General features: G+C 38.9%; 2 long non-coding RNA genes across 37 annotated transcripts in view; one reads left to right on the top strand and one right to left on the bottom strand.

Moving 5' to 3' along the window:
• Positions 1-21,201, top strand: part of LOC133471849 (uncharacterized) — a 26,135-nt gene extending 4,934 nt beyond the window's left edge. For 2 of the 24 annotated variants that reach the window (XR_009786398.1, XR_009786394.1), the window contains 16 exons: positions 8,736-8,813; positions 11,607-12,302; positions 12,386-12,733; positions 12,888-13,278; positions 13,425-13,674; positions 13,764-13,836; positions 13,981-14,138; positions 14,228-14,300; positions 14,445-14,700; positions 14,785-14,869; positions 15,015-15,131; positions 15,257-19,836; positions 19,962-20,128; positions 20,215-20,296; positions 20,368-20,413; positions 20,992-21,008. This is a non-coding gene — a long non-coding RNA (uncharacterized LOC133471849). Of the gene's footprint in view, positions 1-8,735; positions 8,814-11,601; positions 12,303-12,385; positions 12,734-12,887; positions 13,279-13,424; positions 13,675-13,763; positions 13,837-13,980; positions 14,139-14,227; positions 14,301-14,444; positions 14,701-14,784; positions 14,876-15,014; positions 15,132-15,256; positions 19,837-19,961; positions 20,129-20,214; positions 20,297-20,367; positions 20,414-20,991 lie in introns of all 24 variants that reach the window. The other 22 variants (XR_009786404.1, XR_009786403.1, XR_009786401.1 and 19 more) reach the window with 22 other exon arrangements.
• On the bottom strand, positions 19,588-24,166 carry LOC133471850 (uncharacterized). 13 transcript variants are annotated; one of them, XR_009786416.1, is made up of 12 exons: positions 22,704-24,163; positions 22,459-22,576; positions 22,295-22,347; positions 21,960-22,023; positions 21,708-21,849; positions 21,605-21,630; positions 21,290-21,433; positions 21,165-21,214; positions 20,474-21,033; positions 20,349-20,398; positions 19,789-20,269; positions 19,588-19,684 (listed from the first exon to the last, which is right to left on the bottom strand). It is a non-coding gene; the product is annotated as an uncharacterized LOC133471850 (long non-coding RNA). The 13 variants fall into 13 exon arrangements; XR_009786409.1 differs by having other exon boundaries at positions 19,596-19,684; positions 21,327-21,433; positions 22,704-24,156; XR_009786408.1 differs by having other exon boundaries at positions 19,598-19,684; positions 20,474-20,617; positions 20,789-20,814; ... (1 more) ...; positions 21,327-21,849; positions 22,704-24,149.

Here is a 24,166-nt window from a genome sequence, read left to right as displayed (position 1 = left end):
TAGCTCTTATTTACTATTTAACTATGTACTCATTTAAAACCATTTTAATGCTTAATATTAATGGATATTATTTCTCAGTCGTAAAGGAGTATGATTTTTGTTCACAATTTTAAAGTTCCCAAGTGTCGAAATAAAAGCTTTTTTGTTACCATGGCTACCATGGGGCTTTGTGACAAAAGCGTGGCTGACTCAATGTTGCCAACTCTGTCACAATATTTAGCATATTTCTTTCTTCAATATTGCAATTTAATATGCTTGTATTTTTTCATGCTCCTCTTATGTATTTTTTTTAACAAACACAAACAATAAATTAATCTGTATTACAATTAAACAATATCAGATTTAATGTACATAAAGTATATATTATATAAAGTATATTGTCACGACATACATTTTGAGAAACAAGGTGGTAATATCGTTGTGGAAATCTGTAATTCATGAGCAGATATTGGCTGCTGAATTATAAATATCTTAAATGACGAACCCCATCACATCAATGGCAAAAGTGTCGTCATTTGTCTGAGGCGTAATGACGCTGCAGATATCTGGAAATCAGTTTTGACGAGGCAAAACTGCATGAAAGAAATCTCTATCTGTCGTTTGTGACGAGTCCGAAGGATGATGTTGATATCTACAATTTTCATTCCACATAGTCAAACTTAGTTTTTCAAAGTTGAGGAGGCTTGCCATCCATAGTGTGCTTGAGGCGATGTGTGATGTCACATGACACCACAAGGGGGCGTGAGTGCGCCCACCCATCTCTCTCTCTGAACTTTAACTTATTTAAAACATATTTAAAAAACTTCAGTTGTTTATAATTTACTTTATTCTGAAAAAATATTTTATTGTGAGAAATTATATTTTTAAATAACTCCACATCAATGTCATTTAAAAACACATGTACATAAATGTATTTTTTTATATATCATGACATTGTGGACAGAGTTATTAAAAAAAAAAAAAAAAAAACATAAATTTTAATATTTAAAAAAAAGTTGCCATTCATGTGTATGGGGTTCGTCATTACAGATATCGACAATTCTGTTGCCGAATTCACGAGCGGATATTGGCTGCTGAATTATAGATATCTGAAATGACGAACCCAATCACATCAATGGCAAAAGTGACGTCATTTGTCTGAGGCGAAATAACGCTGCAGATATCTGGAAATCAGTTTTGACGAGGCAAAACTGCATGAAAGAAATCTCTATCTGTCGTTTGTGACTAGTCCAAAGGACGATGTTGATATCTACAGTGTTCATTCCACATAGTCAAACTTTTTCAAATTTGAGGAGGCTTGCCATAGTGTGTTCGAGGCGATGTGTGATGTCACATGACACCACAAGAGGGCGTGAGTGCGCCCACCCATCTCTCTCTCTCTCTGAACTTTAACTTGAACCAACACACAGACAGCAAGAAAGAACACTATCAAATGTTTATCAATAATAGTGATGTGGAGCAAGTTAATTAAAAAAAAAAGAAAGTATTTTAAATATATTAATTAGTTCATTTACAAACTATATATTTATTTTAAAAACAACTTAACAACAACATCAATGTGGATCATGTTATTCAAAGAAATATAAAATATAATAAAAATAAAATCTTTTTAAAATAACTTATTTAAAATGTATTTCATTCTGGAAAAAAAAAAATTCGTTGTATAAAACAATTTTTTTTAAATAACTTAGTCCACATCAACGTCATTGAAAAACATGTCTAGAAATGTGCTTTTTTAAATAGATATATAATGACATGAATGTGAACAGAAACACGCATAGTAGGTTAATTGAAGACTCTAAATTGCCCGTAGGTGTGAATGTGAGTGCGAATGGTTGTTTGTTTATATGTGCCCTGCGATTGGCAGCCAACCAGTTCAGGGTGTACCCCGCCTCCTGCCCGACGATATCTGGGATAGGCTCCAGCACTCCCGCAACCCGAGTGAGGATAAGCGGCTCAGAGTCCAAAGGACGATGTTGATATCTACAGTGTTCATTCCACATAGTCAAACTTAGTTTTTCAAAGTTGAGGAGGCTTGCCATACATAGTGTGCTTGAGGCGATGTGTGATGTCACATTATACCACAAGGGGGCGTGAGTGCGCCCACCTATCTCTCTCTCTCTCTCTCTCTCTCTCTCTCTCTCTCTCTCTCTGAACTTTAACTTGAACCAACACACACAGACAGCAAGAACATTATCGAACACTTCTGGACATGTTTTTAAATAACAGTGATGTGGAGCAAGTTAGTTGGAAAAAAAAGTATTTTAAATATGGTATTTAAAAGTTTGTTGACAAAATATTATTTTTAAAAAACAAAACATAATGTCATATTTCTGGGTGTGTTCCTTTTTTAAAAGACATCAATGTGTATCAAGTTATCCATCTATTTTGAACTGATTGCCAGCCAATCATGTATCAAGTTATTTAAAAAATATAAAATATAAAAACAATCTTATGTTGTTTATAATGTACTTTATTTTGTAAAAATATTTTATTGTGAGAAATTATATTTTTAAATAACTGTCCAGAAATGTGGCATGTTTTTTTTAAATGACATTGTGGACAGTTATTTAAAAACAAAAACAAACCAAAAAAAAAACCCACAAGTTTGAATATTAAAAAAATTGTTGCCATTCATGTGGAAGGGGTTCGTCATTACAGATATCTACAATTCCGTTGCCGATATCTGTAATTCACGAGCAGTATTGGCTGCTAAATTATAAATATCTGAAATGACGAACCCAACACATCAATGGCAAAAGTGGCGTCTTTTGAGGAGAAATGACATTTCAGAAATCTGGAATTAAATTTTGACGAGGAAAAACTGAATAAAATAAATTTCTATCTGTCGTTTGTGACTAGTCCGAAGGACGATGTTGATATCTACAGTGTTCTTTCCACATAGTCAAACTTAGTTTTTCAAAGTTGAGAAGGCTTGCCATGCAGTGTGGTCGAGGCAATGTGTGATGTCACATGGCACCACAAGGGGGCGTGAGTGCGCCCACCCATCTCTCTCTCTCTCTCTCTCTGAACTTTAACTTTTTTTTAAAAATATTTAAAAAACTTCAGTTGTTTATAATTTACTTTTTTCTGAAAAAATATTTTATTGTGATAAATTATATTTTTAAATAACTCCACATCAATGTCATTTAAAAACACGTACAGAAATTTCTTTTTTTTTTTTTTATAAATGACATTGTGGACAGTTATTAAAAAAACAAACAAAAACATAAGTTTGAATATAAAAAAAAAATAGTTTCCATTCATGTGTATGGGGTTCTTCATTACAGATATCTACAAATCTGTTGCCGATATCTGTAATTCACGAGCAGTATTGGCTGCTGAATTATAAATACCGAAATGACGAACCCTACACACATCAATGGCAAAATTGACGTCATTTGTCTGAGGCGAAATAACACTGCAGATATGTGGAATTCAATTTTGATGAGGAAAAACTGAATCAAAGAAATTTCTATCTGTCGTTTGTGACGAGTCCGAAGGACGATGTTGATATCAACAATGTTCATTCCACATAGTCAAACTTAGTTTTTCAAAGTTTAGAAGGCTTGCCATACATAGTGTGCTCGAGGCGATGTGATGTCACATTACACCACAAGGGGGCGGGAGTGCGCCCACCCATCTCTCTCTGAACTTTAACTTGAACCAACACACAGACAGCAAGAAAGAACATTATCAAATGTTGATCAATAATAGTGATGTGGAGCAAGTTAGTTAAAAAAAAGAAAGTATTTTAAATATATTATTCAGTTCATTTACAAACTATATATTTATTTTAAAAACAACTTAACAACAACATCAATGTGGATCATGTTATTCAAAGAAATATAAAATATAATAAAAATAAAAATTTTTAAATAACTTATTTAAAATGTATTTCTTTCTGGGGAAAAAAAAATTTCGCTTGATAAAATTTTTTTTTTAAAAATAACTTTGTCCACATCTTCATTGAAAAACATGTCTAGAAATGTGCTTTTTTTTTTTTTTTTTTTTAAATGACATGAATGTGAACAAAAACACGCATAGTAGGTTAATTGAAGACTCTAAATTGCCCGGAGGTGTGAATGTGAGTGAGAATGGTTGTTTGTTTATATGTGCCATGCGATTGGCAGCCAACCAGTTCAGGGTGTACCCCGCCTCCTGCCCGACGATATCTGGGATAGGCTCCAGCACTCCCGCAACCCGAGTGAGGATAAGCGGCTCAGAGTCCAAAGGACGATGTTGATATCTACAGTGTTCATTCCACATAGTCAAACTTAGTTTTTCAAAGTTGAGGAGGCTTGCCATACATAGTGTGCTTGAGGCGATGTGTGATGTCACATGATACCACAAGGGGGCGTGAATGCGCCCACCCATCTCTCTCTCTCTCTGAACTTTAACTTGAACCAACACACACAGACAGCAAGAACATTATCGAACACTTCTGGACATGTTTTTAAATAACAGTGATGTGGACCAAGTTAGTTGGAAAAAAAGTATTTCAAATATATTATTTAAAAGTTTGTTGACATATTTTTTTTTAAAACAAAACCTAACGTCACATTTCTGGGTGTGTTCCTTTTTTAAAAGACATCAACGTGTATCAAGTTATCCATCTATTTTGAACTGATTGCCAGCCAATCATGTATCAAGTTATTTAAAAAATATAAAATATAAAAAAAATCTTATGTTGTTTATAATGTACTTTATTTTGTAAAAATATTTTATTGTGAGAAATTATATTTTTAAATAACTGTCCAGAAATGTGGCATGTTTTTTTTAAATGACATTGTGGACAGTTATTTAAAAACAAAAACAAACCAAAAAAAAAACCCACAAGTTTGAATATTAAAAAAATAGTTGCCATTCATTTGTATGGGGTTCGTCATTACAGATATCTACAATTCCGTTGCCGATATCTGTAATTCACGAGCAGTATTGGCTGCTAAATTATAAATATCTGAAATGACGAACCCTACACATCAATGGCAAAAGTGGCGTCTTTTGAGGAGAAATGACATTTCAGAAATCTGGAATTAAATTTTGACGAGGAAAAACTGAATAAAATAAATTTCTATCTGTCGTTTGTGACGAGTCCGAAGGACGATGTTGATATCTACAGTGTTCTTTCCACATAGTCAAACTTAGTTTTTCAAAGTTGAGAAGGCTTGCCATGCAGTGTGGTCGAGGCAATGTGTGATGTCACATGGCACCACAAGGGGGCGTGAGTGCGCCCACCCATCTCTCTCTCTCTCTCTCTCTGAACTTTAACTTTTTTTAAAAATATTTAAAAAACTTCAGTTGTTTATAATTTACTTTTTTCTGAAAAAATATTTTATTGTGATAAATTATATTTTTAAATAACTCCACATCAATGTCATTTAAAAACACGTACAGAAATTTCTTTTTTTTTTTTATAAATGACATTGTGGACAGTTATTAAAAAAACAAACAAAAACATAAGTTTGAATATTAAAAAAAAATAGTTTCCATTCATGTGTATGGGGTTCTTCATTACAGATATCTACAAATCTGTTGCCGATATCTGTAATTCACGAGCAGTATTGGCTGCTGAATTATAAATACCGAAATGACGAACCCTACACACATCAATGGCAAAATTGACGTCATTTGTCTGAGGCGAAATAACACTGCAGATATGTGGAATTCAATTTTGATGAGGAAAAACTGAATCAAAGAAATTTCTATCTGTCGTTTGTGACGAGTCCGAAGGACGATGTTGATATCAACAATGTTCATTCCACATAGTCAAACTTAGTTTTTCAAAGTTTAGAAGGCTTGCCATACATAGTGTGCTCGAGGCAATGTGTGATGTCACATGGCACCACAAGGGGGCGTGAGTGCGCCCACCCATCTCTCTCTCTCTCTCTCTCTCTGTACTTTAACTTTTTTTAAAAATATTAAAAAAACTTCAGTTGTTTATAATTTACTTTTTTCTGAAAAAATATTTTATTGTGATAAATTATATTTTTAAATAACTCCACATCAATGTCATTTAAAAACACATGTAGAGAAATTGTTTTTTTTTTATAAATGACATTGTGGACAGAGTTATTAAAAAAACAAACAAAAACATAAGTTCTTCATTACAGATATCTACAAATCTGTTGCCGATATCTGTAATTCACGAGCAGTATTGGCTGCTGAATTATAAATACCGAAATGACGAACCCTACACACATCAACGGCAAAAGTGACGTCATTTGTCTGAGGCGAAATAACACTGCAGATATGTGGAATTCAATTTTGATGAGGAAAAACTGAATAAAAGAAATTTCTATCTGTCGTTTGTGACGAGTCCGAAGGACGATGTTGATATCAACAATGTTCATTCCACATAGTCAAACTTAAGTTTTTCAAAGTTGAGAAGGCTTGCCATACATAGTGTGCTTGAGGCGATGTGATGTCACATTACACCACAAGGGGGCGGGAGTGCGCCCACCCATCTCTCTCTGAACTTTAACTTGAACCAACACACAGACAGCACATTATCAAATGTTGATCAATAATAGTGATGTGGAGCAAGTTAGTTAAAAAAAAGAAAGTATTTTAAATATATTATTCAGTTAATTTACAAACTATATATTTATTTTAAAAACAACTTAACAACATCAATGTGGATCATGTTATTCAAAGAAATATAAAATATAATAAAAATATATTTTTTTAAATAACTTATTTAAAATGTATTTCTTTCTGGGGAAAAAAAAAATTCGTTTGATAAAAAAATTGTTTTTTAAATAACTTTGTCCACATCTTCATTGAAAAACATGTCTAGAAATTTGCTTTTTTTTTTTTTTTTTTAAATGACATGAATGTGAACAAAAACACGCATAGTAGGTTAATTGAAGACTCTAAATTGCCATAGGTGTGAATGTGAGTGAGAATGGTTGTTTGTTTATATGTGCCATGCGATTGGCAGCCAACCAGTTCAGGGTGTACCCCGCCTCCTGCCCGACGATATCTGGGATAGGCTCCAGCACTCCCGCAACCCGAGTGAGGATAAGCGGCTCAGAGTCCAAAGGACGATGTTGATATCTACAGTGTTCATTCCACATAGTCAAACTTAGTTTTTCAAAGTTGAGGAGGCTTGCCATACATAGTGTGCTTGAGGCGATGTGTGATGTCACATGATACCACAAGGGGGCGTGAATGCGCCCACCCATCTCTCTCTCTCTCTGAACTTTAACTTGAACCAACACACACAGACAGCAAGAACATTATCGAACACTTCTGGACATGTTTTTAAATAACAGTGATGTGGACCAAGTTAGTTGGAAAAAAAGTATTTCAAATATATTATTTAAAAGTTTGTTGACATATATTTTTTTTAAAACAAAACCTAACGTCACATTTCTGGGTGTGTTCCTTTTTTAAAAGACATCAATGTGTATCAAGTTATCCATTCAGTTTGAACTGATTGCCAGCCAATCATGTATCAAGTTATTTAAAAAATAAAAAATATAAAAAAAACTTCAGTTGTTTATCATGTACTTTATTCTGAAAAAATATTTTATTGTGATAAATTATATTTTTAAATAACTCCACATCAATGTCATTTAAAAACACATGTACATAAATGTATTTTTTTTATATATATAATGACATTGTGGACAGAGTTATTAAAAAAAAAAAACATAAGTTTGAATATTAAAAAAATAGTTGCCATTCATGTGTATGGGGTTCGTCATTACAGATATCTACAATTCTGTTGCCGATATCTGTAATTCACGAGCAGTATTGGTTGCTAAATTATAAATATCTGAAATGACGAACCCAACACATCAATGGCAAAAGTGGCGTCTTTTGAGGCGAAATGACATTGCAGATATCTGGAATTCAATTTTGACGAGGCAAAACTGCATGAAAGAAATCTCTATCTGTCGTTTGTGACGAGTCCGAAGGACGATGTTGATATCTACAGTGTTCATTCCACATAGTCAAACTTAGTTTTTCAAAGTTGAGGAGGCTTGCCATACATAGTGTGGTCGAGGCGATGTGTGATGTCACATGACACCACAAGGGGGCGTGAGTGCGCCCACCCATCTCTCTCTCTCTCTCTCTGAACTTTAACCAACACGCACAGACAGCAAGAACATTATCAATAATAGTGATGTGGACCAAGTTAGTTGGAAAAAAAATAGTATTTTAAATATATTATTATTTAAAAGTTACAAAATATTTTCTTTTTTTAACAAGCAACGTCACATTTCTGGGTGTTTTTTTAATGGCATCAGTCTGTTCTGAAAAAATATAAAATATTTTAAAAATATTGTATTTGTCATTATAACTTATATAAAATGTATTTTTTTCCTGATGTTTATTTTTTATTGTTAAATATATTGATGACAAAACGTAGTCCACATCAGTGTCATTGAAAAACATGTCCAGAAATGTGGCATGTTTTTTTAACATATCGATGTGGACAAATTTATTTAAAAAAAATCGAAAGTATTATTAAAAATATATTTTTAAAATAACTTGTTTAAAACTGACTTTATTCTGGAAAAATATTTTATTGTTAAAAAATATATTTTTTAGATAACTTCGTCCCCATTAATGGCATTTAAAAACTATTGTCCAGAAGTGTGCCATGTTTTTTTTAAATGACATTTATGTGTACCAAGCTATTTAATAATACAAAAAAAGAATATGTAAGTTTTGAATATTTTTAAGAATGTTACTCACTGCTCTTGCTTTTGTGCGCACGACAGGATCGGGGAGTTTTCGGGCCGACGGCCGACAGACTTCTGGGAAAGGCGGACGGGACGCCAACCTGCATTTGGACACGTGTGAGTACGCGATGTTGTGTGCTTATGGCAAGCCTTCTTAACATTGAAGAGCTGGACTGGATATGTGTTGAAGACCTCGCTCATTCAGTTTTGCCTCATCAAAACTGAATTCCAGATATCTGCGACGTCATTTCGCTGAGGACACATGATGTCACTTTTTCCATTCGTGTGTATGGGGTTCGTCATTACAGATATCTACAATTCTGTTGCTGATATTTGTAATTCACGAGCAGATATTGGCTACTGAATTATAGCTATCCGAAATGACGAACCCTACACACATCAATGGAAAAAGTGACGTCATTTGTCTGAGGCGAAATAACGCTGCAGATATCTGGAAATCAGTTTTGACGAGGCAAAACTGCATGAAAGAAATCTCTATCTGTCGTTTGTGACGAGTCCGAAGGACGATGTTGATATCTACAGTGTTCATTCCACATAGTCAAACTTAGTTTTTCAAAGTTGAGGAGGCTTGCCATAGTGTGCTCGAGGCGATGTGTGATGTCACATGACACCACAAGAGGGCGTGAGTGCGCCCACCCATCTCTCTCTCTGAACTTTAACTTGAACCAACACACACAGACAGCAAGAACATAATCGAACACTTCTGGACATGTTTTTAAATAACAGTGATGTGGACCAAGTTAGTTGGAAAATAAAATAAATATTATTATTATTGAAAAGTTGATTTAAAAAAAAAAAAAAAAAAAAAAAAAAACAATTTAGGACGTAACGTCACATTTCTCTTTTTTAAAATTTATTTATTTATTTTTTTAAATGACAATGTGTATAATGTTATCATCCAGCAATTTTCCATCCCGCTTATCCTCACTCGGTCCCAGCTGACTTCGGGCGACAGGCGGCTTTCTCTTTTTTTTTAATAACTTGGGCCACATCATTGTCATTTAAAAACATGTCCAGAAATGTGCCGTTTGACATTGATGTGGACAAGTTATTTAAAAAAAAAAAAAAAAAAAAAAAAAAAGAGCATATAAGTTTGAATATTTTTAAAGTAACTTATGTTACAATATATATATATATATATATATATATTTTAAAAATAACTTGGTCCATAGCAATATCATTTAAAAACACATGCCCAGAAATCTGTCATGCTTTGTTTTTATGACATTGATTTGGATCGAGTTATTTAAAAAATAATAATAATAAATAATCTGTTTTATTTTTAAAGTAAGTTATGTTAGAAAAATTATATTATTTAAATGACCACTTTGTCCACATCAAGGTTGTTTAAAAACACCTATCACATTTCTTGACGTGTTTTCAAACGACATGGTTGTGGACCAAGTTATTTAAAAAAAGTAATGTTTTAATATTTTTCAAACAACTTGGTCCACATCAATGTCATTCAAAAACACATGTCCAGAAGTGTGCCATGCTTTTTGTTTTTGAATGACATTGAATATTTTAAAAAAAATGTAAATTACTTGGTCCACATCAATGTTTAAAAACATGTATCATGTTTCTGGGCGTGTTTTTAAAGGACACGGATGTGGAATGAGTTATTTAAAACAAAAAAAACATAAGTTTGAATAGTTTGAAAATAACTTGCGTCAAAAATATATTTCAGTAATTACTTGGTCCACATCAATGTCATTTAAAAACATCTCACATTTTTGGACTTGTTTTTCCAATGACATTGACGTATACTAAGCGATCCAAAAAATGTTTTGTCAATAAAATACTTTTGAAAAGAACTTACTTTTGTGCTCATCTTGGGTTTTATCAGAGAGAGAGATGTCAGACGGGTTTGTGCGCTCACATCCGCCTCGGTGCCGTCACACTCGACACTTCGGCCGCTTCCGTGCGCGGCCTGTCGTCAATGTTAACGTGTGCAACTTGAATTCGTCCCGCACTAATGTTCATTCCTAAAATGTCATCACAGTTTTGCTGCTCAATAAATTGTTCAACTTGAGTCATGGTGTTTTCTTGCTAAGTCTGCCCTTACCTCATTCGGAGCCTTTCGCGCATCGTGGTCGCCGCAGTGGACGGCTCTTCAAAAGCTGCTTTGAGTCTTGAGGTGAGAGTTGCGCAGCAGTCATTACAGTGAACGCGAGTGTATCATTGTTGCTCTCTGTCTCCACATGACTTTGAAAAGTCTTGTAGCTTTGCTCATGTGGAGATAGAGGGAAACAGTAATAAACTGGCATTCACTGTAGTGACTGATGTGCAACTTAGACCTCAGGACTCCAAAACAGCTTCGGAAAAGCCGTCTTCGGATCCACCAATCACAGCGCTTCAACGCGCCGAGCCCAGCCAATCAGGGCGACCGCATTTGCATAACCACGCCCACTTTTGCGCTTTTTCCACATCTCGACCAATCAGAATGCTTCAAATGTGCGTAGCCACGCCCACTTTTGGACCAATCACAGCCTTGGATTCTCATTTCCTCAGCCAATCACAAAGCATTATTCCAGCCCTTGCCCTGCTCATTTTCCCAGAAATTTTTTTCAGGGGGCAGGAAAAAAAAAAAAAATCCTGGGGGGGAAATCCCAGGGGGAAAAAAAATTTTTGAAAAAAAAAATCCAGAAAATTTTTTGAAAAAAAAAAAAAAAAAAAAAAAAAAAAAAAAATCCGGAAAAAAATTTTGAAAAAAAAAATAAACCGAAAAATTTTTTTGAAAAAAAGTTTTGAAAATATTTTTTTTTATTTTGTTTTTTTTTGTTTTTTGTTTTTTAAGTAAATAAACTAAGTTTTTTTTTTTGTGATGTGTGTTTGAAGAATGAGAAGAGTTTAAGTGTTGTAATCAGCTTTTATTTATTTGCAGAGTAGATGTTAAGCAACAGACATGAAATCACAAAGGAAACCAAGTCAAAGTCTGATGACATCAGTAACCGTCTCCTCGTCGCTGCCTGGTGAAGTGGTCGGCTGTGTGACGAGAGCGTGGCCCGGTGTGCGGACCTAAGACAACAAGACATCAGTGAGTCAAAAGTTAAGTCAACCTGTTGTGCAGCAAATGATCTTTGACACGAAACCTACCAGCGAGGAAGACGGGCCACTTGTTTTCTGGGCCTGAGAGCACTCGCACGGCTGCGTGTTCCTCTGCAACTCTGGAAGAAATGTGGAAAAACAAAAAACTGGACCCAATTGTGAAATGAAGACATTTCAAAGCGCGTACCGTCCAGTGGTCAAGGTCTCCCGCTTCTCAGGCTGCTCCAAAATTTGGCTTCAGCACCTTGTGGATGAAAGGAAGCAACAAGAAAAACATTTTTGGTGTGCAGCTCTGCTCCGTATCGTGAATGCAGCGTTTCACCTTGTAGGAAAGATGGCCCCGGAATGACGAGGAACATGGAAGTGGACACATTTGTGGTTAACTGTCGACCGCAACCTTCGGCAGAAGCTGTTTGAGTGTGACGAGAGGAACAGTCTTCGTATCAAATGTCTTCTGAAGACTCCACGGTGGTACAGACTTCTCCAGGAGACCTGAACACAACAAGAGATTAACGGGGAACCAGTCAAGCTGCTGTTGTATGTATTAGCAAGGCAACAAGGCTGAAGGCAGCGTTGAGGACCTTCTGCACGTTCATGTAGAACTTGTCTCTTTTCCCCAGTAGGTGGAGGAGCTTGCTGGCCGAGTCCCCGATGGCACTTGGACTGGAAGCTGACCTGCATATGGAGTCAAAGGAAAAAGCAGGCGAGGGCACTTCAAACTTAAATTTGCTGAGCTTGTTTTGTAGCTTAAGTCACCTCTCAACATGTTGGACAGAAAGTTGACCATGACGCCATGTTTCCACCACCTACAACAAGAAACCAAGTATTTGGATTCATCAAGTCTGTCATTGCAAAAGGTTCCAACCTTGATTGAAATTTACTTCAGGAGATCAGGTTCTCCAGGGATCCTTCAGCGCCACCTGGTGGACGTGCACATGAAGAACATCCAAGTGTCCAGGACCAAGAAGGTAAAGAACTTGAGGGTCCTGGCTGCAGCGTATCTCCGAGTGAAACTGCAGAAGAGAAAGTTGTTAAAAACTTAACTGCTCAATTGCTAGTCAGCTATTGTTGTGTTTAAAAAATAAATAAATAAATAAAAAATACAACCATCTTGTTCCTCAGCTCCCAATGACTTCAAACAAGAGGCTATCATGACTGCAGCCAAAACGCATCAAGAAAGGACAGTGCTGGAAAGTCATCTCAGGTAGACTGGAACCTTCTGCTTGAACAAGAACAGTCTGTTTCAAACGACTCAGACCTTCTGAGTGGACTGGTGGCGTGAGACTTCTCCAGGAGATCTGAAACCAAGAGATGAACGAGGGACCAGTGAAGCTGCTGTTTAGTAACTTTATTAGCATGTGTCAACATTAAAGATTAAGGCAGCGTCGTTGACCTTCTGCACATTGTGGAACTCTTCTCTTTGCCCAGCAGGTGGAGGATCTTGGTAGCAGAGTCCCCCGATGGCACTTTGACTGGAAGCCGACCTGCATGTGGAGTCAAAAAGAAAAAGCAGGTGAGGGCGTGTCAAACTTAAATTTGCTGTGTTTATTTGTAGCGCAATGTCACCGCTCAACATGTTGGACAGGAAGTTGATTGTGACACCATGTTTCCACCACCTGGAACAACAAACAAAATTCATTAAGTCTGTCTTTTCAACAGGTCCCATACTTAGAGATCTACTTCACCAGTTGATCCATGATCAGGTTCTCCAGAATTCTTCGGCACCACCTGGTGGACGTGAGCAAGTCCCAAGCTTAGAGTTCCACTTCACCTTGACCACTACTACTGCAACAAGAACCATCCTCGTATCAAATGACTGAATCCTTCAGAGTGGACTGGTGGCGCAGAGACTTCTCCGGGAGACCTGAACACAACGAGATGAACGAGGGACCAGCCAAGCTCATATTTAGTAAGTTTATTAGCATGTGTCAACGTTCAAGATTAAGGCAGCGTCGTTGACCTTCTGCACATTCAGGTGGAACTCTTCTCTTTGTCCAGGATCTTGGTGGCCAAGTCCCCGATGGCACTTGGACTGGAAGCAGACCTGCATGTGGAGTCAAAGAAAAAGCAGGTGAGGGCGCTTCAAACTTAAATTTGGTGAGATTGTTTTGTAGCTTACTTCAACTCAACATGCTGGACAGGAAGTTGATCATGACGCCATGTTTCCACCACCTGGAACAACAAACAAAAGTCATTAAGTCTGTCTTTCCAACAGGTCCCAAGCTTAAAGTTCCACTTCACCACTACTACTGCAACAAGAACCATCCTCGTATCAAACGACTGAAGCCTTCAGAGTGGACTGGTGGCGCAGAGACTTCTCCGGGAGACCTGAACACAACGAGATGAACGAGGGACCAGCCAAGCTCATATTTAGTAAGTTTATTAGCATGTGTCAACGTTCAAGATTAAGGCAGCGACGTTGACCTTCTGCACATTCATGTGGAACTCTTCTCTTTGTCCAGGATCTTGGTGGCCGAGTCCCCGATGGCACTTGGACTGGAAGCCGACCTGCATGTGGAGTCATAGAAAAAGCAGGTGAGGGCGCGTCAAACTTAAGTTTGCTGAGATTGTTTTGTAGCTGACTTCAACTCAACATGCTGGACAGGAAGTTGATCATGACGCCATGTTTCCACCACCTGGAACAACAAACAAAATTCATTAAGTCTGTCTTTTCAACAGGTCCCAAGCTTAGAGATCTACTTCACCAGTTGATCCATGATCAGGTTCTCCAGAATTCTTCGGCACCACCTGGTGGACGTGAGCAGGTCCCAAGCTTAGAGTTCCACTTCACCTTTAGCTTGACCACTACTACTGCAACAAGAACCATCCTCGTATCAAATGACTGAAGCCTTCAGAGTGGACTGGTGGCGCAGAGACTTCTCCGGGAGACCTGAACACAACGAGATGAACGAGGGACCAGCCAAGCTCCTATTTAGTAAGTTTATTAGCATGTGTCAACGTTCAAGATTAAGGCAGCGTCGTTGACCTGCACATTCATGTGGAACTCTTCTTTGCCCAGCAGGTGGAGGATCTTGGTAGCAGAGTCCCCCGATGGCACTTTGAATGGAAGCCGACCTGCATGAAGAGTCAAAAAGAAAAAGCAGGTGAGGGTGCGTCAAACTTAACTTTGCTGTGTTTATTTGTAGCGCATGTCACCGCTCAACATGTTGGACAGGAAGTTGATTGTGACGCCATGTTTCCACCACCTGGAACAACAAACAAAATTCATTAAGTCTGTCTTTTCAACAGGTCCCAAGCTTAGAGATCTACTTCACCAGTTGATCCATGATCAGGTTCTCCACAATTCTTCGGCACCACCTGGTGGACGTGAGCAGCAAGAACATGCTACTGTCCAGGAGCGAGAAGGTAAAGAACTTGAGGGATCTGGCTGCAGCGCATCTCAGAGTGCAACTTTGGGGGAACTGCAGACGAGAACAAATTAAAAACTTTGTCAGCCAGTTTGTTTTTGTTTTTATATCAATATCTTTTAGAACAAAACCCAAAGGTTACTGCTGGAAAGTCATCTCAGGTGTCCTTACCCTCCTTCAGTCCATCAGATTCTTCCTGGGTTGATACAAAAGCACCACAACATTAAACGTTAACCCCAACATTTGGTGTTGCCATCGAGTGAGTGTTCCCACCTGAACTGTGATGACGTCGCTGGAGGCTGCCTGGTCAGCTCGTGCTTAAAGAAATGAGTCACTTTTGTTTTTTTACATGTATGAAAGTTTGTCTCACCAGTGAGGCGAGCAGGGCGCAGCCGGACGCCTCGTCAGCGACGGCCTGAAAGACACAACAACACGGTTAGCGTTCGACGTCTCCCAATTCAGCACCATGAGCCAGTTTGACTTCGCAACGTGACAATTGAGCGAGGCGTTTATCAGTAGACCCACAAAAGGCTCAAGAGGCCTGCCCCAAAAGTCACAGGAAGTCAGCCATTTTGTTGAAGATTTGAACCTGTAATCAGAAATGAGAATTAACCCAAAGACAATTACTTGATTTATTCTGTTTAATAAAGGATATGCTGTGTAGAGAAACAGGAATTCACTCAATTTGGCCATTCGGTTGAAGATTCAAACCTATGAACAGAAAGGAGAAACGGATGAATAATTCTGTTTCATTTAAAATAAAAAATTAAAGTCAGCCATTTTGGACTCAATTTCAAGATGTGAAAAAAAAAAAAAAAAAAACACACTTTAATATAATTATACTTCATTCAGTTGTGAATCTGTACAAGTTGTGTACTTACCTCCTGCAAAACGGCACTTTTGTCCAAATGCTGGGAAAGTTTGAGCCAAAACTTTAATTATAAAAAGTGCCAACAATTCAAAGTACATGTACATCATTAGTGCATGTACTAAATTATAAATTAAACTCTCGTAAATTCCCCGTTATTGTTTAGTTTACTTACTGTGTGCATTCATTTATCAGCATATACGCCAGATAAATGCATTTTGGTCTAGTTTAAGCTCGCAGGAGACGTTAAATGCCTCCGAAAGCTCAAAGGTTTTAGCTAGCATGCTAGCAAGATGTTAGCACCCTGAAAAGAGAGACTTGGTGTTAATTTGACTTGCTTTGACATGTATTGGTCACTTCGAAATGTTCAAAGTGAGCAAAATGCAGCGAAATTTGCGAAGCTTAAGAAGAGAGTGTGAGCACTTTGTTACCTTGTCAAAGTTTTGGGCGATCTTGTGGAAACGCCGGTGACGGACATCTGGCAAAGGAGAACGAGTCTCTCATTTGGCCCGACTTAAATAGGTTGACGGTGATGACGCAATAATTGGAAAAAAAAAAACTATCACAGGAAAGTATAACAAATGTGTGTTCCATTGAAAAAGCAAACAGCTAAATATATTGGCTTAAACAGAGCAAACTGGCAGCAGGGGGGTTCGAACCTAGACCGCCTGCTTCGCAGTTCTGGTCGTAACGCACTAGGCTAGATTCCACTGACGATGTCCGGTATGTTCATTGGTATTTGTCAGATATTTTGGCACGAAGCGTGCTCATGGATTTACTCATCGACGAATACAAACAAACGCCATGCAAACGATTGACCAAAACTGGTCTAAAGGTTTAATGCTTTGCCTGCTGCCCAGGAGACCCTGGTTCGAGCCTCCTTTCTGCTCCATGTATCTATATCTATCTATACTGAAGTGGAGGAGAAGGTGGGGATTGAACCTGGGTCACCAAAACCCGAGGTAAAGTTTTAGACCATTCGCCCAATTCGGCTGAAAATTCAGAAATTTTTTTGGTTGTACTTATGGTGTTCGAACACCGGTGTCGTCGCTCATATAAATAGGTAGAAATCGCCAATGGCTGTTGGATGGAAAATAGCTCAGTGGTTTGTGTCACTGACTGTAGTTGTGGTGACTCGTGTTCGATCCTTCCTTTGTCCACCATTTATATCTCTCCACAATATTTGGTAATAAGTGGAGTTCAGAGTGGGCATCGAACCCGGGACGCCCGTACCGGCGGTAAAGTTTTAGACCATTCGGCCAATGCGACTGAAAATGTAAGAATTTTTTGGTTGTATTTATCATGTCTGAGCATCGTTGCCGTCGCTAAGACATTAATATGTACGAACCACCTGTGCTTGTCAACTGCAACATAGTCCAGTGGTTTGACTCACTGACTATGATGTTGGTGACTCGTGTTCGATCCTTCCTTTGTCCACCATTTATATCTCTCCACAATATTTGTTAATAAGTACAGTTCAGAGTGGGGATCGAACCCGGGACGCCCGAACCGGAGGTAAAGTTTTAGACCATTCGCCAATGCGACTGAAAATGTAAGAATTTTTTGGTTGTATTTATTACATCTGAGCACAGTTGACGTCGCTAAGACATTAATATGTACAAACCACCTGAGTTTGTCAACTGGAACATAGCCCAGAGGTTTGGTCACTGACTACAATACAAGTGACTCGTGTTCGAATCTTCCTTTGTCCACCATTTATATCTCTCCACAATAATTGTTAATAAGTGGAGTTCAGAGTGGGCATCGAACCCGGGACGCCCGAACCGGAGGTAAAGTTTTAGACCATTGGCCAATTCGACTGAAAATGTAAGAATTTTTTGGTTGTATTTATGATGTCTGAGCATCGTTGCCGTCGCTAAGACATTAATATGTACGAACCACCTGTGCTTGTCAACTGCAACATAGTCCAGTGGTTTGACTCACTGACTATAATGCTGGTGACTCGTGTTCGATCCTTCCTTTGTCCACCATTTATATCTCTCCACAATATTTGTTAATAAGTAGAGTTCAGAGTGGGGATCGAACCCGGGACGCCCGAACCGGAGGTAAAGTTTTAGACCATTGGCCAATTCGACTGAAAATGTAAGAATTTTTTGGTTGTATTTATGATGTCTGAGCATCGTTGCCGTCGCTCAGACATTAATATGTACAAACCACCTGAGTTTGTCAACTGGAACATAGCCCAGTGGTTTGGGTCACTGACTACAATACAAGTGACTCGTGTTCGAATCTTCCTTTGTCCACCATTTATATCTCTCCACAATAATTGTTAATAAGTGGAGTTCAGAGTGGGCATCGAACCCGGGACGCCCGAACCGGAGGTAAAGTTTTAGACCATTGGCCAATTCGACTGAAAATGTAAGAATTTTTTGGTTGTATTTATCATGTCTGAGCATCGTTGCCGTCGCTAAGACATTAATATGTACAAACCACCTGAGCTTGTCAACTGCAACATAGTCCAGTGGTTTGACTCACTGACTATAATGCTGGTGACTCGTGTTCGAGCCTTCCTTTGTCCACCATTTATATCTCTCCACAATATTTGTTAATAAGTGGAGTTCAGAGTGGGCATCGAACCCGGGACGCCCGAACCGGAGGTAAAGTTTTAGACCATTCGCCAATGCGACTGAAAATTTAAGAATTTTTTGGTTGTATTTATTACGTCTGAGCACCGTTGCCGTCGCTAAGACATTAATATGTACGAACCACCTGAGCTTGTCAACTGCAACATAGTCCAGTGGTTTGGGTCATTGACTATAATGCTGGTGACTCGTGTTCGATCCTTCCTTTGTCCACCATTTATATCTCTCCACAGTATTTGTTAATAAGTGGAGTTCAGAATCGGGATCGAACCCGGGATGCCCGAACCGGAGGTAAAGTTTTAGACCACTCGACCATTTTATCGGAGAGCTTTTGGAATTTAGTGTTTTGTTTATTGGTTCGTAGGCTAAATATATACCCAAAATGCTCACAAAGTAAGTCCAGTGGATAATGTTCTCGACTCCGAGTCTGGTGGCACGAATTTGACCCTCACTTTGTCCTTCATTTATGGCCCTTCACAAATGTGATTCATAAATGGAGTGCACAGGGGGACTCAAACCCGATTCACTGGAACCTGAGGCAAAGTTTTAGACCGTTCGACTATATCTTTGGAGCATTTTTTAGGTTTGTATCTGGGCTCAGGTCATGCAGGGCAAGCCGCTATTTGCCTGCAGTTACAGGAAGAAACAACCAACTGACAGAGGTGCTTGGCATCACTCTTGAAGAGGTCAACCTCCACCCGACGGAGAGCTTTCAGAATTTTGGGATGCATTTATGGTTTGTCGTCCAAATGTTGACTGATGAGTCCCTTAACATTCCACCTCAACTTTTTGGATGACCCCCCCACACGAGCAAGCACCAAGCACTTCTGCTAGGTTTCAAAATGACAATGTGTGACTGTCGTGTTGGACTTTGTTTATTGTTGATCATGAATAAATTCATTTCAAATTCACAACAAACAGAAATCAGAAGAGTCTTGTCTGCATTAGTCTACAACAATCAAATTCATACAATGACATAGTATTTCAAGATGCTTGATTGAGTTGTGGGGTCTCTCCAGCTCCAGGTGGTCAAAATCCTGGTCTGACAGCTACAGGGTCTTGAGAGCTTGCACACACACACTAACAACAAACAAAATTAATCAAGTCTTTTCAACAGGTCCTAAGCTTGGAGAGCTACAGCAGTTGATCCATGATCAGGTGCTCCATGAATTCTTCGTTCCCACCTGGTGGACATGAGCAGCAAGAACATGCTACTGTCCGGGAGCGAGAAGGTAAAGAACTTGAGGGTTCTGGCTGCAGCGCATCTCAGAATGCAACTTTGGGGCAACACAAGAGACAGACATTAAATTGCTTATTTCAGCCATTCTGTTTTTATACCACCATCTTGTTCCTCCAGTCTCCGGGAAGTCAGGAGGCTGTGGTGACTCACACAAAAATAAATAGAAAGAAAACTCACAAAAAAAATCCCAGTTCTCTTAACTGGACTGGAACCTTCTGCGACAACAGACTTCTCCAGGACACATGAAAACAAGATGAGTGAGGGACCAGTCAAGCTGCCGTTTAGTAAGTTTATTAGCATGTGTCAACATTCAAGGCAGCAGCATTGAAGATCTTCTGCACATTCATGTAGAACTCATCTCTTTGCCCAGCACGTGCAGGATCTTACTGGCCGAGCCCCCGATGGCACTTGGACAGGAAGCTGACCTGCATGTGGAGTCAAAGAAAAAGCAGGTGAGGGGTGCTTCAAACTTAAATTTGCTGAGCTTGTTTTGTATTACGTCACCTCTCAACATGTTGGACAGGAAGTTGATCATGACGCCATGTTTCCACCACCTGGAACAAGAAATGGTAAATTCATTCTCAAGTCTGTCTTTCCAACTGATCCAACCAAGCTTTGAGAAAGACCACCAGTTGATCAGGTTCTCCAGGAATTCTTGGGCCCCACCTGGTGGACGTGAGCAGCAAGAACATGCTAGTGTCCGGGAGCGTGAACGTAAAGACCTTGAGGGTTCTGGCTGCAGCGCATCATCTCAGAGTGGAACTTTGGGGGAACTGCAGAAGCGAACAAATGTTAAAACCTTATGTCAGCCATTTTGTTTTGTTTTTATACCAATATCTTGTTCCTCAGCTCTTCAATAAGTCGAAGCGGTCATGAGTGCCGACGTGGAAAACAAAAACAAAACCCAAAAGTTACTGCTGCAAAGTCATCTCAGGTGTCCTTACCCTCCTTCAGTCTCATCTGCTTCTTCCTTTGTTGATACAAAAGCACCACAACATTAAACGTTAACCCCAACATTTGGTGTTGCCATAGAGTGCGTGTTCCCACCTGAACTGTGATGACGTCGCTGGAGGCTGCCTGGTCAGCTCGTGCTTAAAGAAATTAGTCACTTTTGTTTTTTTACATTTATGAAAGTTTGTCCCAACAGTGAGGCGAGCAGGGCGCAGCCGGACGCCTCGTCAGCGACGGCCTGAAAGACACGACAACACGGTTAGCGTTCGACGTCTCCCAATTCAGCCCCACGAGCCAGTTTGACTTCCTAACGTAACGTGAGGGGTGCTTCAAACTTAAATTTGCTGAGCTTGTTTTGTATTACGTCACCTCTCAACATGTTGGACAGGAAGTTGATCATGACGCCATGTTTCCACCACCTGGAACAAGAAATGGTAAATTCATTCTCAAGTCTGTCTTTCCAACTGGTCCAACCAAGCTTTGAGATAGACCACCAGTTGATCAGGTTCTCCAGGAATTCTTGGGCCCCACCTGGTGGACGTGAGCAGCAAGAACATGCTAGTGTCCGGGAGCGTGAACGTAAAGACCTTGAGGGTTCTGGCTGCAGCGCATCATCTCAGAGTGGAACTTTGGGGGAACTGCAGAAGCGAACAAATGTTAAAACCTTATGTCAGCCATTTTGTTTTGTTTTTATACCAATATCTTGTTCCTCAGCTCTCCAATAAGTCGAAGCGGTCATGAGTGCCGACGTGGAAAACAAAAACAAAACCCAAAAGTTACTGCTGCAAAGTCATCTCAGGTGTCCTTACCCTCCTTCAGTCTCATCTGCTTCTTCCTTTGTTGATACAAAAGCACCACAACATTAAACGTTAACCCCAACATTTGGTGTTGCCATCGAGTGAGTGTTCCCACCTGAACTGTGATGACGTCGCTGGAGGCTGCCTGGTCAGCTCGTGCTTAAAGAAATTAGTCACTTTTGTTTTTTTACATTTATGAAAGTTTGTCCCAACAGTGAGGCGAGCAGGGCGCAGCCGGACGCCTCGTCAGCGATGGCCTGAAAGACACGACAACACGGTTAGCGTTCGACGTCTCCCAATTCAGCCCCACGAGCCAGTTGGACTTCCTAACGTGACAATTGAGCGAGGCGTTTATTAGTAGACCCACAAAAGTCTCAAGAGGCCTGGCCCGAAAATCACAGGAAGTCAGGCATTTTGTTGAAGATTTGAACCTGTAATCAGAAATGAGAATTCACCCAAAGACAATTACTTGATTTATTCTGTTTAATAAAGGATATCCTGTGTACAGAAACGACGACAATTTGGCCATTCAGTTGAACATTCAAACCCATGAACAGAAAGGAGAAACTGATGAATAATTCTGTTTCATTAAAAATAAAAAAATTAAGTCAGCCATTTTAGACTCAATTTCAAGATGTGCACAAAAAACAAACAAAAAATTCATTCAGTTGAATTGTGAATCTGTACAGGTTGTGTACTTACCTCCTGCAAAACAGCACTTTTCCAGCAAAATGCTGGAAAAGTTTGAGCCAAAACTGTAATTATAAAAAGTGCCAACAATTCAAAGTACATGTACATCATTAGTGTGTGTACTAAATTATAAATTAAACTCTCCTAAATTCCCCGTTATTATTTAGTTTACTTACTGTGTGCATTCATTTATCAGCATATACGCCAGATAAATGCGTTTTGGTGTAGTTTAAGCTCGCAGGAGACGTTAAATGCCTCCGAGAGCTCAAAGGTTTTAGCTAGCATGCTAGCACCCTGAAAAGAGAGACTTTGTGTTAATTTGACTTGCTTTGACATGTTTTGGTCACTTCGAAATGTTCAAAGTGACCAAAATTCAGCGAGTTTTGCGAAGCTTAAGAAGAGAGTGTGAGCACTTAGTTACCTTGTCAAAGTTTTGGGCTATCTTGTGGAAACGCCGGTGACGGGACGCTGGCTAAAGAGAACGAGTGTCGCATTTGGCCCGACTTAAATAGGCTGATGGTGATGACGTCGTAATTGGAAAAAAAAAAATTATTATCGCAGGAAAGTATGGAAAAAATGTGTGTTACATTGAAAAAGCAGACAGTTAAATATATTGATTTTATCTTTTGATTTAAACATAGCAAACTTGCAGCAGGGGGGTTCTAACCCGGGCCGCCTGCATCGTAGTTCTGGTCGGAACGCATTTGGGGTATGGTGTTCACGGATTTACTCGTCGATGAATACAAACAGACGTCATGCGAACGGTTGACCACAGCTGGTCTAAAAGTTTAATACATTGACTGCTACCCAGGAGATCCGGGTTCGATCCTCCTTTCTGCTCCATATATCTATAAATATTTATATATACTTAAGTGGGAAAGAAGGTGGCGATTGAAGCTGGGGCACCAAAAACCGCAGGCAAACTTTTAGTCGACAATTTCGGCTGTAAATTTTCGAATTTTTTTAGTTATACTTATATTAAAAAGTTGTCTGTTTCGAGCCAGCGTCAAGGCGGAGGACACAGCGAGCAAAGAGGATAAAACATTTGTGTTACTTTTTCTCCCGACGACTTGACGATGATGGCGTATTAATGACAGCCATTCAACATTTTTTTTTTTTTTAAACACTCGATTCCCAGCACCGACGGGAAACAAGATGGTGCCCACGTCTTGTTGGAGTGCATTGCTTGTGCACGGCAGGGCGGAGGCGCATGCGCATGCGCACTGACGACGTGCTACCTCCAATTTCCTGTTTAGTGCTTGTGGAAACGCACAAACATTTGCGTTTCTTATTACAGTACTTTTCCACGATAATTAGGAGCCTTTAAAGGCCCAGTTTGCCCCTGACGTTTGAGAGCACAGTCGAAGCAAGCTTGTGTTTCGTTTTAAAAATACACAAAACATTAAAATTGTTAATAATTAATTTGGACAAATACACAAGGAACTACTGTAACGTATACACTACTAGTAAGCATAAACTGGGCAAAAACAAGTCTCCGGCCTGTGATAAACATTTTTGGCCCCATGTCTCCATCTAGTGGATAAAAGCAACATTGACGTTTCCCCTTGTAAGAGTTTGTTCAAGAACACTATGGTATCAATTTTGAATATAAGTACAACAATTTTTAGACTATAATATTGAGTTGTAGATATGCTGCTAATGTATTACATCCACATCTAAATAAGCTCTACAGTACAGAACTACTGCAGTGTGTACATAGCTAATGTCTTGTTTCGAATTTGATATCTTCTATTTCAGTGATTCTCAGTACATTTGATTTGAATCGTTATTTGAAGTAGTAGTTCCCTATATTTAAGCTCAATGTTGATATTCAAACTGCAATGTAACGGTGGCTTACAATAATCTGTATTTTTTAGGACTAAA

Source organism: Phyllopteryx taeniolatus, chromosome 22 (assembly GCF_024500385.1).
Source record: "Phyllopteryx taeniolatus isolate TA_2022b chromosome 22, UOR_Ptae_1.2, whole genome shotgun sequence".
NCBI lineage: Eukaryota > Metazoa > Chordata > Actinopteri > Syngnathiformes > Syngnathidae > Phyllopteryx > Phyllopteryx taeniolatus.
Note: the sequence above shows the minus strand (reverse complement) of the source record. Positions and strands in the feature narration are given on the sequence as shown.